Below are 17,929 nucleotides of genomic sequence, written 5' to 3'. Positions count from 1 at the left end.
AAAACTGTACCCCCCCCACCCCATTAATAAATCCATTATGTCATTTTTTTAATGTATCCTGAAATGCTCTAGTGTTTCACGTACCATAGGTTGGAAACCACTGCCTTAGATGGAGAAGAAGAAGAGTTCAGATTTATATCCCACCTTTCTCTCCTGTAAGACTCAAGGTGGTTTACAAGCTCCTTTCCCTTCCTTTCCCCACAACAGACACCTTGTGAGGTTGGTGAGGCTAAGAGAGTTCAGAAGAACTGTGACTAACCCAAGGCCACCCAGCAGGAATGTAGGAGTGCGGAAACACATCTGGTTCGCCAGATAAGCCTTCACCTCTCAGGTGGAGGAGTGGGGGAATCAAACCTGGTTCTCCAGGTTAGAATCCATTTGCTCTTAACCACTACACTACACTGGCTCTCAAGGGGTTGGGAGACAAAAAGGAAGATGGTGCCCATGCTGTCCCCTTCCTCAAACCATCTCATAACATGCTTGGGAGAGGAGGGAAAGGGAGGAGAATGAGAGGAGGGTATCAGTGGGAATGGCCCTCTCCTCCACCCCTGCCACCTTCTTGCCATTTTCCTCCAGCCATGCTGCAAAATGACTAGGTGGGGAATCAACAGTGCACCTACCTACCTACCTACCTACCTACCTACCTACCTACCTACCTACCTACCTTCCTTCCTTCCTTCCTTCCTTCCTTCCTTCCTTCCTTCCTTCCTTCCTTCCTTCCTTCCTTCCTTCCTTCCTTCTTACCTGACAACAGGATTTTTAAATTTTTCCCATTACCTTCTTTCCAGACAGCAGGATCATATCTCCTGCTTATTCCCCATCAAAATAAAAGTCCTCCCTCCTTCCCAGCTACTTGCATTCATGATGCTGCAGCCAGAGGGGTGTGGCGCTTCTGAGTTACATTTAAGTTTATGCTTGGAAAGTGTCACTTCTGTGTTCTTGTGGGGTAGATCCAGTTAGTGTTTCATCCAGTGGCTGATGGCAATCCATGGCTTGTAGGAATCTACTAGAACTGCAGTCCACAAAGAAGCTCTCTGTTCAAATAGCATTCATAGCATCTGGCAGTGGATGGACTAGATTTCCAAAGTAAGGGGAGATCTGTGAGAGAGTGGTGATCTGTGAGAGCAGAAATCTCCTGAGAGTGGTGGTTTTCATTGCTTACCAAAAAGGACTGTGCATGGAGAATCCATGCACACAATCATAGCTTTCTTGGATGAACATCTGACAGCACCATGATGCCTATTTGGTTCTCGGTCATCTTGCTGGATGTTTCCTTTGATACAGATAAGGGTCACATCCCTACCTGAGACTACAGGTTGTTGCACACTAGCCGTCATAATCAGAGCTGGATTGGGGCCAGTTTTGCCATGTCATCAGCATTAGGACAAAGAATGTTTATTAGTAAGTAATTGGTGAGCAGGAAGCAGACTACAGCTGGTGGCATGGCTAATGTTTTGAGAGCAGCTCATTCCAAAGGGATTGCGCCGAACAGCAGGTCATTAATTTAAAAAAAATCTTGTTTCATTAGAGATGTATGATATGCTAGTTTTTAATTTATCCTCCAATAAATTTCTGTTGGGGAGCAGTAATACATCTACTTAAGTAGTGTGGCTGAGTCACGGGTCTCTGAGTAATGGATCTTTAGGTGAGGGATGGAGTGGCCTTGCTAAATAACACCTGGCAAGCATGAATCTGCAGGATCCCCCCCCCCCCCGTCTGATTTCAAAATGTTCACATAAAGCATGCCATGTTATCTCTCCTATTTGCAGGGCCATGCGTTTCCCCCCCAGAGGCACATGGAATCTTAAGGTCCCCTTTTTGGAAACCATCTTCATTTTGCCTAAGTAGCTGCCATTGGCCGCACTGTTGTCTACCTCTCTCGCAGTCCTTTCCCCCTAAGGCTAGGAATGATTGAATCATGGACCTTTAAAAATTACAGCAAGAGTCACTGCGCAGAGGTCTGGCTCTATTACAAGGAATCTATTCAATGGACACTTGAACTCTTACAGCCAATTAGCAGCTGCTCTGCCAGTTGAGTAAAAGAAAATTTCCATGAGCTGTCATCAAAAACAGCATGTCTCTATTCCAGCTGCTAGCAACGTCAGCCTTCCTGTCTCTACACACAGGTGCAGCAAAAATGAGACCATTTTGATTTTTTTTTAAGGTCTCAGTACTTCTCCTGCAGAAATTCTACCCCATGAGGCCAGGCATCTCTAAAATGTTCTTTTGAGGACTTGTGTGCATCAAGTCAAAGCTGACTTATGGTGACCCAGTAGGGTTTTCAAAGCAAAAGATCTGGTCTATCTTGCAGCTTCAAGATTGCTCCTGATTGCTCAATATAAATGCATTGTTCCAAGAGCAAGGATGAAATGAAATTCCAGTTTTCATCTAGAGAAAAATAGTATGCTCTAAAAACTGAAACTTTGGGAAATTTCTGACAGCCCTTACTCTTTGACCATGGGGTGGGAGATGCATGTTCCCCTACCACTGTATTGAGGGGCCATACTCTGAGTCAAGCTGAGAGTCTAGAGGATCATTTTAATTCTAACTCATTCACACAATCTATAGGCATTACAGGGCTTTGATGGCATGGAAATCCTGCAAACTGGTAACAGCTTCAGCTTATCAAAGCACAATATGGGGCAGGAAGGGAATGCAATTTTTAACATAGTAAAGCTGACAAATAAAATGTCTTCTTGCTAAAAGGAAGATAAACCCCCGCCTGACAATTTTGGCTGCAGTCTCAAACCCATTCACAACCTTGTAAATCCCATTAACTTCAGTGGACATAGGGGCTTACAATCAGGTTTTTGGATTCTGCCCTTATTATCTTCAGTCATTTGATTTATTGAAGGAGTGGAACCCGGGTGTCAAAGGCAAGTAATTCCACCTAAATAAAAACAAAGCAGAAAGCAGCCGATCTTTTGTCCGAAAGGATCACGGGCAGAGAGGCTTGGTTGGTTGAGCTTCCTGTCTTCAGACCACAGGTCAGGCAGAGTTAAGTGATTTAAACTTTCTAGGAGCAAGTTAAGTCCGCTTTCATTTTGTTTTGAGTCTTTGTTTTTCCTAAGATTAAAGGGAAGAAAATTGTGTGTGTGTGTGTGTTTTCCCCTTCTCTTCCTTCTTGGTTAATTCTTCAAGAATGCAGAAAGATGCATTGAATGGGGGTGTCCTGAGGCACCTGACTTTAATCAGGACATAAACCTTTTGTAAAGGTACTGTAGAAAAAGACAGCTCTTCAAGGGTGCTAATTAGCTCCCTGTTAAGCTTCTGACAAATCCAGTTGAAATAAATGCAGGGCAGGGGGGAGAAAGACACATCCAGGAATGCAGGTAGAAGAATGTGAATGGAGGTGTATTGAATGGACTTTGCTGATTATATACATCCTCTCACAACTGCTCCGGCCAGACAGGTAGCGGGGAGAAAGGATGTTTAATCTGAGACCATAGAAAATTGCATTGTGGCTGACTTTAAGGATCTCTGCCTGGGTCTGAGCTACTGCTGTCAGCAGGACTATCCTTTCCTTAGGGAACAGGAGGGACAGAAGAGAGCACCATGCTGGGGTATAGAGTGCATCCTGGCAGGGGACTTGGATTAGAAACAGTCCCTGGGCATCCTGACTTTCTATAGGGCAAAGTGAAGGAAAATATTTTTATACCCAAAGAAGGCAAGGAGTCACATCTAACAAAGATTAAGCAGCAGAAAGATGCTGGAGTTATCTCTTTATTTCTTTTGCTTACCAGCTTCCTGGCTTGTTAGGAGTATTTTGTTTTATGGATGGTTGATGACTAAGTATTTGCTTGACAGTCACTTCGGTCTGTTGCAAAAAATGAAAAGAAAAGGCATGAAGGAATGGACCTTTTGTTGGCTGATCAGTAAGGAAACATTTCATCAATCTCACGGGCAGTCTCCACTCTATTGTTTAAAGCAAAAATAAAGATTTCCTTTCAGTCATGCCGCACGTTCATTTCGAAGTTGATGAAATGCTGTGGAGTGCTGAGGCAGAGTATAAATATATTCATTAAATTAGCATTTAACAGCAAAAAAAAATGTTGTCAAAAAAATGCCAAGATCATCCAAGAATAAATGCTCCAAATGACTTGGGCTGGGATTTACTGTCCTGAAATCACGAAAAGAAATGCAATTCTTTGGTTACAATGAGCCATCTTCATTATTCCTCAAATAGGGTTTGTATGGCTTGGTGAAAGGTGTGGTCATCAGCTAAGGCTAGATTGGAACCACAGACTTGTTCCTTGAATCTCTGCGACTCCTGAAAACCAGAGGCCTTCGTACTGAGCCCCAGTCATTCACGGATTCTTTGCCTTGCATGAATTCTCCTCTTATTCCCAGCCTTTTCTCACTGTTGCACGTATGATATTTCTCCATCCTATCCGCAGGCCGTGCTAGGGTTGCCAACTGCTGGTTGGGAAGTTCTGGAGATTTGGGAGTGGACCCTGGGGAAGGTAGGATTTTAGGGGGGGGAGGGACTTCACTGGGGTATAATACTATAGAGTTCACTTTCCAAATCTGCCCTTTTTTCCACAGGAACTCACCTCAGCAGTCTGGAGATCAGTTGTAATTTGGAAGGATTTCCAGCCCTCACCTGGAGGCTGGCAACTCTTTGCCGTAGAACAAGGCAACAAAATGGACAGTATTAAATCAGATCTTCTTGTATAAAAAGAAACTTCTCTATAGCAGGAACTTGACAGAGCAGGCCTTCTACTTGTTGCGCTAATGTTATTTTTAAAGACCACCAGGGCTGGCATCAAGGGATGGCACTGCTGAGCATTTGCTAAGGACTGCACAAGAGATCACTGCTGATCAGAGATGCTTGACCTGTCCATTCTTACCAGGAATGGGAGATGTTCCAGTGTGCTGTGGGACAACCCCCAATTTCATGCTGGGAGAGGTGCCCAAAAACAGTGGGATGCAGTTCTTGCACAAGGGAGCCATGCTCCGGTCTGCATTCTCACATCTTTCCTTTCAGGAAATGGGATGTGTCATTCAGCGCTGGAAATGATTACTCTTTCAACTCCTTTAAGAATTTTGAAGAGGAACAGCAACCAATGGTCCACAGACAGTGCTATGCACATACAGTGGCTCCTCTCCAACATGTTTCCCTTCCATACCAGAACAGCTCAAAAGGGCTGGAGTCTATATGCATGCACTGGCATGAGCTGGTAGAATAGACAGTGCTCTTTCAAAATGCAGATTGGGGCGGGGGAGGGGGGTTGTCACTTTTTAAAAAGATATTCCCGTTAAAGATGTCCTGCAAACAATATTAATCACAACAGACAAACAGTTGGGTTGGAATAATTTTTCTCTAATATGCAAGTTTCCTACTTACACATACTATAAAATGGGGAGCTTTCAGAAATGGGGAGCTAACCGCTCTTTCCTGCCTACTGGACAGACCTGGCCATTGTCTGTGTAAGGAAGTATGTTCACATTCAGCTGAAAAAAAAATCCATTTCTCTTCCTTTGCTGTACTTTCTGTAAGCCTTTTAGGCAGGCTCCTGGGTCTGGGTCTTTGACCCATCTTCCGGTGTTGTTTCCTGCTTAGATTGCTCAACCTGACTTTGCAGGAGTTGGGTCAGGATTCCCTCCAGCATGCGATACGAAGCTGTAGAGCAACCATGACTATTTGTGGCCAGGAGTGACGATAGAGAAAGGAAAAGCAGCAGAGCTCCGGGTTCATCAAGAGTTGAGACTGGTGGAGGCTACTTCGCAGTTGTTGCCATGTTGAAAGCAATTACGATGGGTTTGATACACATTTCAGCTAGTAAGAGCTGAGCGGTACACATTCCTGCGGCAGTGATATAAGCTTATACTCTGAATTCTGAAGAGAAATGTTTTCACTAACGGTGTTACAATTCATAAGCACTTATCTGGATAAGAGCCAGGCAATGTCTGACTTTCCCAACCACGCAATCTCCAAACCTTCAGAATATTTATTTTAAAACCTGGGGGAGCCAGAGGTGGGGTTTAGAAAATGTTTTCCTTAATTTAAACCTTTTGTTTTCAATTTACTCTTCATCTATATGTAAGGCTGGTGATGAAAAATCTTGTTTTGTCTAGTGATGTTAATTCTTGCAAAATGCTTATTTTTAGAGTGCCTTGGAGACAGCCAAACATGCAGCAGCCCACAATCTGTCTTCTTTCCGACAGGGAGAATACAGACCTCCATCATTTTCGTGTTTTGTTGTTAGTTTTAAAAGCCATTATATTTGAGTGAGTTCTAAAATCATGGCATCCCTAGCTGAAGGATTATGATTCTGAATTGACGGTTGTGTATTGTGCTGGGACAGCTAGCAATATTGTACTGCACAATTGTTTTCTTCTTTTGAGGCAACTATCCATAGGAAGTGAATCTTGGCTGGACAGTGTGTCAATGAAATCAATCCAGCAGCGATTTACAGATATTGCTTGTATTGATGGTGGTAGCTGAAAAGGGCCAAACTTGTTTGGCTCTCTTGTTAATTTACAATCAGATCCAACTAAACGGCTCTTGATTTGTACCAGTGTAAGACTAGAATTGACACTCTGGTGCTCCTTTCAAGGTTTCTAGATCCCCCATGGAGAGGGATTCCAGTTAGCAAAAGGGTTGTTTTATTTATTTATGACACATGGCAATTTTTATTTCAGAATTTGTCATGCATATCATCACTGTGGTCTCTGAGGACGTGAACCTCTAATACAGTATGCCATGCAGCTGACGGAAAATATATTAAGTCAGCCTTGCGAAGGACGTCCAATTACAGCGCAATCCAATGCAGAGTTAGGCCAGTCTACCCTTATTGAAATCAATTAATTTAAGAGTAGAAGTCACTCTGCATAGGATTGTACTGCCAGTTTAGCCCCACTGCCTGCCCTTTCCTGAAGGTCACAGAACAGCTTGAGATGTAGGTCTGGGAAGCTATGAAAGAATTTCTACTTATCTAGAATGAAAGAATTTTTATTTGTCTAGAATAAACAACCAACCAGGTTAGCTACTTGTGCTAGTTAGGTCCTCAAACCTATATAAAAATCTATTATAGTACCCCAAGAATCATTATTAGTAAGTCTAGACAGTTTTTTAAAACACATGATATCTATATTAGCTTTTTCTTCTCTTCTTCAATATTGTTTAACACAAAAGTTACGAATTTACCTTCTCCTTTGTGCTCCCATTGTGAAGTATATAATGTTATAATAATATTCACAGTCAGATAGTAAAGACTAGAATAATATTACTCCTACAGCCCAATACAAAGGGCGGGGGGGATGGAACCACAGTGCCACCTCCAAAGAGCAGCAGTGGCGCAGTGGTTAAGAGCAGGTGCATTCTAATCTGGAAGAACCGGGTTTGATTTTCCCCTCTGCTGCCTGAACTGTGAAGGCTAATCTGGGGAATTCAATTAGCCTGTTCACTCCCACACACGCCAGCTGGGTGACCTTGGGCTAGTCACAGCTTTTCGGAGCTCTCTCAGCCCCACCCACCTCACAGGGTGTTTGTTGTGAGGTGGGAAGGGCAAGGAGATTGTAAGCCCCTTTGAGTCTCCTGCAGGAGAGAAAGGGGGGATATAAATCCAAACTCCTCCTCCTCCTCCTCCTCAGAGGCAACTGGTGTTATTTTGCTTGATCTTACTAAAAGGAATTACATAGCCTTTTTATCATGTATATATATATTGCATGAAAGCATTCCAGGTTTTTCACAAGATAAGATTTTGTTCCATTTTTCAAGCATTTTAACATTGTCTACTCCTAGCTTTCTTGATGGTAAGAAATACATGAGTGGCAAATAAAGACATTGTTTTAAGCAGATTTCTGTTTCATTTCTTCCGAAGCACTTTAACATGGAATGGCCCTTTGTGTTTTTAAGTGGTACAATAATGGACTCTTCATATCATTTCCTTTTGCAATTAAGTCAAGGGCTGTTCGCTAGACACAAGGGAATACGGTAGCAACCAGGAATGAGGCAAAGCCCACACAACAACCTATGGGGTTTTCTCACAGGCTCCTTGCCAGTTTTCAATGCCTGGAGGCAGCGGTGGGATTCAAACAATTGAACAACCGGTTCCGGTGGTGGGATTCAAATAATTTAACAACTGGTTGTTTACAAGCACCATTTTAACAAACGTTCTGCCGAAGTGGTGCGAACCGGCTGAATCCCACTACTGGCCTGGAGGGATACCCAACCTACCAATCACTTGATCCAGACTCCCTCTCCCCCTACCTTACAGACACAGGAACTACTCTTGGCAAAACTGGCAGTCTTTATGCTATGGCTACACTTTCATGGTTCCCTGATTAATCTGTTTTTGTCCTACAGTTCTTACAAGGTCAGAGCCACGAACGTGATTCTTTCCCCTCTTCATTTTATTCTCCAAACAACCCTGTGAATTAAGAGACTGAGAGACAGTAACTGGTTCAAGGCCATCCAGTGAATTTAATGGTGAATGGGGATTTGAACCTGGAGCTCAGTGCAATACTCTAACCACAACTTCACACTGGCTCACTGATTGGAACTACCAGAGTCTTAGTTTAATGTTGATAACACATCCTATTATTCTATAACAGTTCCCCCCAAGGAGATCTAGCAACATGTCAAGAATGTGTATTTTTCCATCATTTAATATAAGGGATGCGGAAAGAGAAAAAAATATAAATTCATTTTGTCCCTCATGGTAAAGTTTTCAAGGATAAGAAATGAAGATGGTGAAGAAAAGTCCTCTAGATAGGGTTGCCACATCATGTGAATCTGAGATGAAGAGAAAGTATAACGGTAAAGGCAGGGGGGTACGTGATACTACACTACGTGATACTCAAAAGCTCAAATATTTGGGCGGGGGGTACCTAAGTTTCTCTTGAAGTCCAGGTATTGCAGAAAATAACTTTGTAAATTAACCCAAAACATTATCTAAAAATAGGTCTGATTAAGACTGAAAATGTTCTTGAAAGGCTGTAATACAGGTGGTGTGTGCGTGGGGGTGGAATTAGTCTGCTTGAGCTTCCTAGAATTTCGATAGGAGACATTTTGTGGGTTTGTGTCACATTACAGCTCACATGGCAACCCTGTAGGGTTTTCAAGACAAGAGATCTTTGCAGATGGTTAGCACTTGCCTGCCTCCATTTCATGACCCTTATTGTCCTTGGAGGTTGCCCATCCAAATTCTAACCAGGGGGCACCCTGCTCAGCTTGTAGGGGGTGAGGCGAATTGTTTTTTTTCTTCCAATAATACCAGTAACAGGAGGCAACATCAGAGGAGGCATTGGACTCCATCCCATTTGTTGGCCCACCATAACAAAGGATTGACCACTGTGTGAATCCAGATGTTCAACCAGATGGACCATTGGTCAGATCTAGCAGGATCTTCTTAAGTTCTTAACAGTTCCCAGTGCAGGGGACGGAAACATCCTGTTTAATTGTACTTTATCACAGATCTGCTTGCATATACATATGTATGTATACCTTCACATTTACAGTGCATCCCTAAGCCCCTTGATAGCAATGGCTTTGGAAAGGCATAACTCTTTTTAGGATAACACTATTACTGTCTTGGCAAAATCTTGTACTTAGCATATCTGGTGCATGATCTGTTTTTTATTTCCTAATTTCTAAAATTCATGTACTCCCCAAAGAGACTGACACCATTCTGTTGGCCATTTTATATTAACAGCATTCCTAAGTAGGGTAGACAATAAATGTGTGACTGACCCACACATCTCAGTGGGAATTCACACCTAGGTCATTCAGACCCTAATCCAACATTCCATCCATTTGAATTTTAAATCACTGAATTTCACTGGGCACTTTTTGCATTTCATGGCTTCTCAACCCTGATTTTCTGTTCATCCCATAATAATGCATGCATTTGAAGAAGTGGGCTCTAGTCCCCAAGAGCTTATGCAGAAATAATAATTTCTTTCAGTCTTTTAAGATCCCACAAAACACCTGATTATGATAATAGTGTGTTTTGCATCATATGGGAAATATAGGACACAAGAAGTCCCAACACGTTCTCGAGGAACCTTCATACCTATTAACTCTCTTAAACTCCTCCCTTCTCACTTCCCAGGATGGCCGTGCCCACGTTCACACTAGGGGAGACTCCTCCCCTCCTTCCCCATCCCGAGGCTTACTTAACAGCACCGGCTCCCTCGAAAGCCAGGCATTTCCTTTCAAGAAAGCCCCGCCAACCGGTCCGTTTCCCAAGCAGGGCAGAGAATGACTCTGGACCGGAGCCCTTCTCTTCCTCCGCTCACCCCTTCCATCTCCGCGCAGTTGGAACATTCCCTTCCCAGTGGGAAACCAAGGTGGGAGGAGAGGAATAACCGCCAATAACCGCCGTTTGGCCGCGTGGGCGTGGCCGCGCGCAGGTTGGAGAAAGGGTCGGCCCGGAGGGGGCGGGGATCTTGGGGAGCGCGCGCGCGCGAGCATGCGCGGGCGGGGGAAGAGGGGCGTGTGGGCGGAGCTTACCCCCTCTGGAGCCTCCGGCGGAGCCGGGCGCGCGAGTTGTGCGGCGCGCGCTCTTCCCTTGGTCTCTGTCTCACTCTCTCCGCTTCGGCCGCCTTCAGTGCGCGAGCGGAGGCGTTGGGTGGCGGGGCAAGGACGGGACGGGACGGGCTGGCCGGTGTTGGATGGAGGCTCCCGTCCGCCTCGCCTGGTCTCTCTGGAATGTACCGGGGAGCGGCTGCCGAGCGGGACCCAGGGCTCTATGGGCGCTGCTGAGAGGTGAGAGAGGGAGCGAGGAAGGAAAGGAGGGAGGGCACAGGAGACGCCGCAGCCTCCGTGGTTGTGTAGCCGGCTCCTCGTCATGTCAGTGCGGGTGAGTTGGGCTGGTGGGTGGGTGCAAAAGGTTGCATTGGGAAGAGAAGGAACGCGGGGCAGAGCTTCATGTGGGACTTACAAGACTGACACGTTTGCAAAGCCTTCGTGGAGTAAAATCCTGAGCCCTCCGAAGCCACCAAAGCAAAAAAAAACAGACATTCTGCAGCTGCAGCCTTCAAGGGGGCTGCAAGGCTGATGTTGGGATGTTTGATTGCTTCAGCGACCTGGCAAGTCTGGCTGCCCCATCGGAGCGCAACAGATCAGCATCCTCTGATCCACCGCTGCTCTCAGCCTGGCCTTTCAAGTGCTGCAAATCTGGGCTGTTGTAGTAAGACGAGCGTTTGTGGGGTTACTTCCAGGGTAAGGCCCTCAATTGCAACGGGCTTAGATTGGAGTGACTCTGCATAGGGTTGCACTGTGACAGGGTCATCCCTCTGGAAATCGAAAGAGGCTAAAATTTGCTTAATCTACAATAATTTACCTCTTGTTATCAGGCTTGCAAGGACACATGCCAGAAACAGTTGGTTCCTCTTTATCCTGGGACAGAAAGTGTTGTGGTTTTATGTCCACTGGGAAAACTTGTAAAATCTAGGCATCCCTCCTTATGTAAGTCAACATTCAGCGGAAAAGCGTCCCTTTCTTCCATGCAACTGGACTTTGCATTGCACAGTACTATCACACTTGTATTCTAGACCAGTTTGTTTGAAATAGATGCTGTTCCCTAGTTCAGTAACCACGTTCTCGAAGAGTAATTGAGGATAGCAGATAGGAAAAAAAGAGTACGCTGTGTGTCCTTTCCTGTATTGTTTCCTTAACAGGACTTGGTCCAATAGAAACCATCACTTACATGTTGTCTCTATGAATTTTGATTTCAGGCTGCTTTACTGTTAAAATGTGCACTGCCTGCTTGTGGTGCAGTTTTAAAACATTTTTGTTCCAACCAGGAAGTCAACATTTAATCCAGGGTAATTTGGCCAGTGGCCCGTCAGTAGATTGTGTTTCTCTTGCTTATGATGTGGCTTCAAAAGATATTATGTATGTAGCTGGATGGAAGAATAGGAGTGAAATACTGGTGAGAGTACTTGGTTGTTGGTACTGTGTCTTCCAGAATGGATTTCTAAAGAACCAGGTAATTGGTTCCTCCTAAGCAATTGCGGTGTCTTGCTATCTTTCTGGTTAAACTTACCCCTGATAGAACTGATCTGAACTGGGGAATGTGATTGACTGAAAGACTTGCTTGTCAACGTCAAACTGTTTAACTTCTGGTACAGCTGTCTTTGAACATGAAATTGTAAGCTGCATCTTGTTTTTCTTAAGGAGTATTTTTAGCAGCAACATGTTGGGAAGTTCTTCTCATTTGGGTTGAGATGAAACATCACATTTTGTCTGGAAACTTTAAATTAACTGTTAACTGCTCCTCAACTAGAAAGCATTCTTACCAGGAATGGCCTGCAGTCTCACTATCTGTTATGCACATGTTAAAATTGCACAGTATCCAAATGATTTGTTTGCAAGAGAAAATAGTTTAAGATGAGAATCTCCATTGTTTCTCTGTGCTGAGTTCCAGAGGTTTGGTTTGCCTAGTTAAGTCAGCAATATAATCCACTTTGATTTTTTTGGATCTGTATAAGAGAATTCCTGACATCAGTTACTTTCACCTTCTTAATTAGCTGGAAATGCAGAGATGGTTGACTTGATCTGTTATAGATCTAGGTGATATAAAGCTCACTGATGTCAGAGGAAACTCAAATCAAAAGTGTTAACTGTTCCTTTCTTCCTACTCTTGACATTCTTGTATTGACTTGCATGTGCCACAAAGAGATCAGGTGTGACTCCTGTGTTTGTGTAACTGATATTTGGATGTTGTTGTTAAATTAATATTCAGATGAACAGCCAGAGATGCATGGAAACAGAAACATCCAATCCCTCCCCCCGCCCCCAAACTTTGCTGATTAACTCTATATGTTTTGCTTTACTGCTTAGGTTCTAAGCAAACTTGCAGGTGGTTTGACTTGATGTGAAATAGATTGACCTTGTTTAGACAGACCTCTTTGCCTGGGTCAGCAAGGCAGTGTATAATGAGTTTTCTGTGTACCAGAACAAGTAGTAGTATCACACTATTTTTGCTGTAAAAAGATGAGATAAGCCAGTTGAAAATTCCTGTTGGAAGGGTGTGTAATTTGACATTCCTCAGTTGATAAAATACATGTAAAGTTACTCTTGTACGTGTGATAAGATGAGGGTTGTTACTGTTAATATGTACATGTTAAGGATTTAAGCATATTTTATCACAAAATGTTTTCTGACAACTGTACTTCAGTATTTGTGTATGATTATACTTGGAATTCAGTTAGCTGGCATTTGAAACAGAATTTGAAACAATGTGTCCAAAAGAAGGCATGCTATTTAATTGGAAAATAACCCTTTCCCTGTCAGCAAAACAGTTGGCATTACAGGCCACTTGGCATTTTTTATGTTTTAAGAATTTAAAACTCCAGACCGTGAAGATGTATTTAATGCTGATGGGCTACAAGAGTGACATGTACTTAAAGCGTTAGAGTGGTTTGTTTTGCTGTACGTATGAAATCATTGCAAATTGGTGTAATGCTTGTTCAACAGGCGTAATAATCTACAGGAGAGTTGTTTTTATTTCTTAGTTTCAGTATTTTTTTCTGTCTTGAAACATGCAGGTTTTGCACAATTTGCATAATAGTACTGAGGTGATATTAATGTGGCTGTTTAAAATCAAACTAATTATATTTGCCTGAAAGAGCCACATTAGTGTGATTCTAGCTCCCTGGTGCTTTTTTGGAGCCCTGGAGACAACCTAGTGAATAGGGCTGAAAATTCATTCTGTATTTGATTAAATGGAACAGACTCGTTGCTTCTTACCCCAGCAGGGGCTATGAGATCTCTTGATCCCCTAAGCGGCTCATAGACCCTGGGAATTCCATTAGCAAGCACCTGAGGAATTTCTGCCCTGCAGTGCCTTTTTTTAGTAGTAAGGGGGATGGGGTGGGGGAGAAATAGAACCAGAAGTATATCATTCCTGATGATAGGTGGGGGAGGCTGCACTAGAAGAATCCATATGTTGGCAGATCTAAAATCAAGGCATGACTTAATAGCTTATCTGGTAAGAAAAAAAGCCCAGCCCCAAAGAATACTAATAGGCAGACACTACTGTTTAGCGGAGAATTGTGCTCTACTCGGAGTACTAATACTAGCTCACTAACTTTTATTATTGAAACCATCTGATTCCCTGTCTTTTGACTTGGAGAGGCACTCTGGTGGAGAAGCAATAATAATCATTTATACTTGGTGAGTGGATGAGTTTTTAAAAATGGGATTTTAGTTGTTGTTTCTCTTCTGAAGTGTTTACTTTTTTGTGGTGTTACAACTGGTGTCTAAACACAATGTGCTTTGGGAAGCTTTTTAAGACTACTTTTCAAAACAGATTCTGTTAGTGAAAGTGAGAAGTTATAGATGTGTTTTCCCTGTGGGAGAAATGTATTTGGTAGTGATTTACAGAAATTTTAAATTATTAGTCTTAGAAAAGTTCATACTCAAATTTATTGCAGCTTCATTGCGATTGCATCATTGATTCAAAATTTGAGATTATGGATGCTATAAATATTTGATCATTATCTTTTTCTGTTGAGTGATTTTGAGTTTATTTCAGTAATTAGCTCATTGGGTAACCAGTACTTTGGATCTTGGTCTAGGTGTTCGATAATATTAATGATTCATTGGTTCTTTTAAAAAAATTGCTGCAGATGAAGGAAGCGGCTGAAAAGTATACATTTCCTGGCCACAAGTGCTGAGATTTACAGATACTAGTCTGTGAGTCTTTGGTTTAGTGGATTATTTTTAAGATTGTATTCCCTCTCCTTTGCATCCCCCACTCCAATATTTTAACAATCCTTTTAACTTGAAAAGATTTGGGAAACTTATTCTGTAGTAAACGTCATGCAAATGTTTCTTTTCACAACATGAGATTCCTTGCTTGAGTTAAAATATATTTGCTGTAGGCAAATTGAAGAAAGTGCTGTATTTACATAAACAGATTAAATGAGCGCAGTTGTAGTGGCTTCTTATTGTAATAGGTTGGTTTAAAAGTTCCTGGCAAAACACTATTTGGAATGCAGCTTAAACAGATTCATCGTCACAGTTGCTACATGTTTATCATGGAATATACTCATAAGTGGACCATCAAGTATTGTACTTCAAATGAATGGCTAGGAATTCTATAAGTCATTCTCCCTGATGAGTCCACTATGCAAAAATACTTCTAGTTGAACTGGAAACTGTCATTGTTAAAGGCTGTGATTTTTTTTTTAGGGGTGAGGGGGGGAATGCTAATCCAGATTGACATGAGACGAACTAAAGTAAAACAAATGGTTTAAATATCAGCTGATTCTCAACAACATGAAAATGTTAGTCAGCAGTTATAATGAACAAATGTTGCATTTATGGTTGTAGTAGTTTGACCTTTATCCCTAAGTTGTGCATGGGTTCTGGTGCTGAAATTCCAAATAACATTGTAAGCAAATTTTAATTTCTGTGAGTAAAACTCTTTGGAAATATTTTGCCGGTATTGACCTTTCTCCTGTATTTTTGTGTGGTGGAGGTTGGCTTAATTCATTTTCAGGTCTGGTATGCAGTGTTACAGACAGTCTGTTAGCTCTGAAGTACATTGGATGTTGTGTACTCCCTCTGCTGGTCAGCTCCTTTGGCAGAGCCGTGACCAAATGGAGTACCTGTTGAGGAAACAAAAACAGTAGACCCCAGCATTTTGCCCGTTTTAATAGACACAGAAACCCAGTGGTTGGGTGTGGGAGACAGTAATTGGGGGATCAAAACTGCTGTCTTCTGTTCTGATTTGTTCTTTTGAAGCAGGATGCACCCAAATGTGGTTTGCAATCCCATGTTTTTACATTTGAAGGTTTAAATATTTGCTCCTAAATATATCTATCTAAAATATAATATTTTTAGTGATGTAATGCAAACTGGAAACCAGTTTAGTTATCAGATCTTTCTCCTGTTTGGACAGCATTTTAAATTAAGCAAAGGCTGAGGGGGAAAATGGCAATGGCTTGACCTGAATATGTCAAGCATATTTTTTTTAACTAAGACAAAAACTATTCAAAAGTTGCTTTGAGGTATCTTCGGCGGACTGCTGCCACTCATTCACATTCTTACTGCATACAAGCCTCATGTGTGATGATCCACGTACCAAAAATTAATGTACTCAACATTTCAGCAGGCATCTCATAGCAAATGCTGTAATCACTTTCATACTGAGAATCTTGATTTTACCATCATCTGTAGATCTTTATGTCTCCCAAGCATTTGTACATTTAGTTGTCAAAAATACTTCGTGCATGTTTAGAGACTGACAGATCTGTTTTCCGTTTGTGACTAAAATTTCTATATATTTTGGTGCTCTAATCTATTAAAGTCATAAGTTGAGCTTTAAAGGTAATGTGAGGTATGGTATAAAATACTGCTGATATGTACAAACATCAGTGTTTTTGTATGATAACCCACCTACAGAGCTAGAAACAACTCTTTCACATATGTGTTTTAGATATTTATATTGTCTACTATTTGTAGTAGACTTATAGTAACAAATATTTTAAATCTAACATCCAGGCTCAGAAGACCTTTAGTCAGTGGGATGCTTTATCCACAAATTTTGGTGCTTGAGAGAGACATTTGATCTCCCAGTACTGTATCAGAAACTGAGCAGGGTCAACCCTAGTTTGTACTTGAATGGGGAGCACCAGGGTTGCTACACGGAGACAGGCAATGGCAAACTACCTCTAAATATGTCTTATTTTGAAAATCTTGTGGGGTCTCCATAAGCCAGCTTCAATTTGGTGGCAAAAAAGTGTTGTATTCTCTTGTCAAGTAAAGTTTTAGATGTGTGACTGTGCTTCCAGGTAAGCAAATAGTGAACTTCTGATGTTTAAGCTGCTGAATCTGTTAAAAATACTGTCCTTTGAATTTTGTAACTGAATGACTTGTTTAAATTGGGGGTGGGGGGTACTGTGACATAGCCACCATGTATTCAAAGCTATTGCTTTTAAATGAGGACAAACATTTCCTGCTTTTACACTTCTGGTAGTCTAATTGAACGTTGTGAAACCACAGATCTTGTTCCTGTTGCCTACTGCAACAGTGGTGTCTGCATCTGCTATCAACTAGTTGTAATTCCTTTGATGAATAAGGGTATTTCATGCTGTATTACACCTCTGTTTCCACGTTCTGTGGCAAACTATCATGAGAGTCAAGTAGCCCAAGACACCTGTGGACTCAACAAGCGCTTATTTCCTCTTCAAGGCAGCAGGGATCATTCTGGTAATTAGTTTATGAGACTAAAGCTTGCAAGTCATTAAGTAAAAGTGGAAGATTGAGTTTGAAAATACTGATAACAAAACAGCAAGATTTTAAAAAATGGTGTCAAACTGCTCATTCAAGACTCAAGAAGCAAAAACAAACAAACAGTGAGAAGTGTTGAAAGCTATCTTCTGGGTTTCCTAAAGAGGCTTCACTGTGTATGAATTCAGTGTTAAACTTCTTCCCAACTGCACAAGTATTGCGCACTGACAGTTCTGGAATTCAAGCATATAATAATATGTTGTTTTTGTGGCAGTGAAATCTTGCCATGAGCATATTCGCCTTCTCAGTTGGGAGGGGCAAAGTGATCCAAAAGCTGGGGGGTATGGCAGGAGAGGGTGTACAAATTAGTACAAATTAGAGTGGTGGATGAAGTAAGAAAGCAAATGAGTAAAAGTTGTGGCTGCATGGATTTCTTGTTACCTTCAGCAGCCAAGGAAGGGGACTAGTGATCTGCTCTCTATGGCTGAAGGGATGTTGGAAAGCAGAAACATGGAATTTGAAAATTAGGAGGAAGTCAGGGAATAGTCGCAGCCTTAGAATGTGGAGTCCATATGGGCCAAAATGCTCTGAATCCACGGGATATGTGGAAACCCTAACTGTGGCGGATTTCGCATGGGCCAAAAACAGTGGTGTGAAAATGGTGTAAAAGGGTTTAAAATGACGTAAAAGGGTTTTTTCACCGTTTTCACACTGTTTTCACATCGCTGTTTTTAGCCC

The 17,929-nt window shown here is 42.2% G+C and overlaps 1 protein-coding gene across 6 annotated transcripts in view; it reads left to right on the top strand.

Moving 5' to 3' along the window:
- The window catches only part of CDON (cell adhesion associated, oncogene regulated), a 111,807-nt gene that overhangs the window by 51,655 nt on the left and 42,223 nt on the right, over positions 1-17,929 (top strand). Inside the window, exon 1 of one of the 6 annotated variants that reach the window (XM_048512322.1) lies at positions 10,166-10,296. The exons of 2 other annotated variants lie outside the window; for them this stretch is intronic. The gene's annotated coding sequence lies outside the window, so the exon portion shown is untranslated. Of the gene's footprint in view, positions 1-10,165; positions 10,297-10,487; positions 10,715-13,924; positions 13,944-13,993; positions 14,129-17,929 lie in introns of those variants that run through there. 3 more of the 6 variants (XM_048512319.1, XM_048512325.1, XM_048512320.1) reach the window with 3 other exon arrangements.

The sequence above is a fragment of the Sphaerodactylus townsendi genome, linkage group LG12 (genome assembly GCF_021028975.2).
Source record: "Sphaerodactylus townsendi isolate TG3544 linkage group LG12, MPM_Stown_v2.3, whole genome shotgun sequence".
Lineage (NCBI taxonomy): Eukaryota > Metazoa > Chordata > Lepidosauria > Squamata > Sphaerodactylidae > Sphaerodactylus > Sphaerodactylus townsendi.
This window is presented reverse-complemented; position numbering and strand designations above follow the sequence as displayed.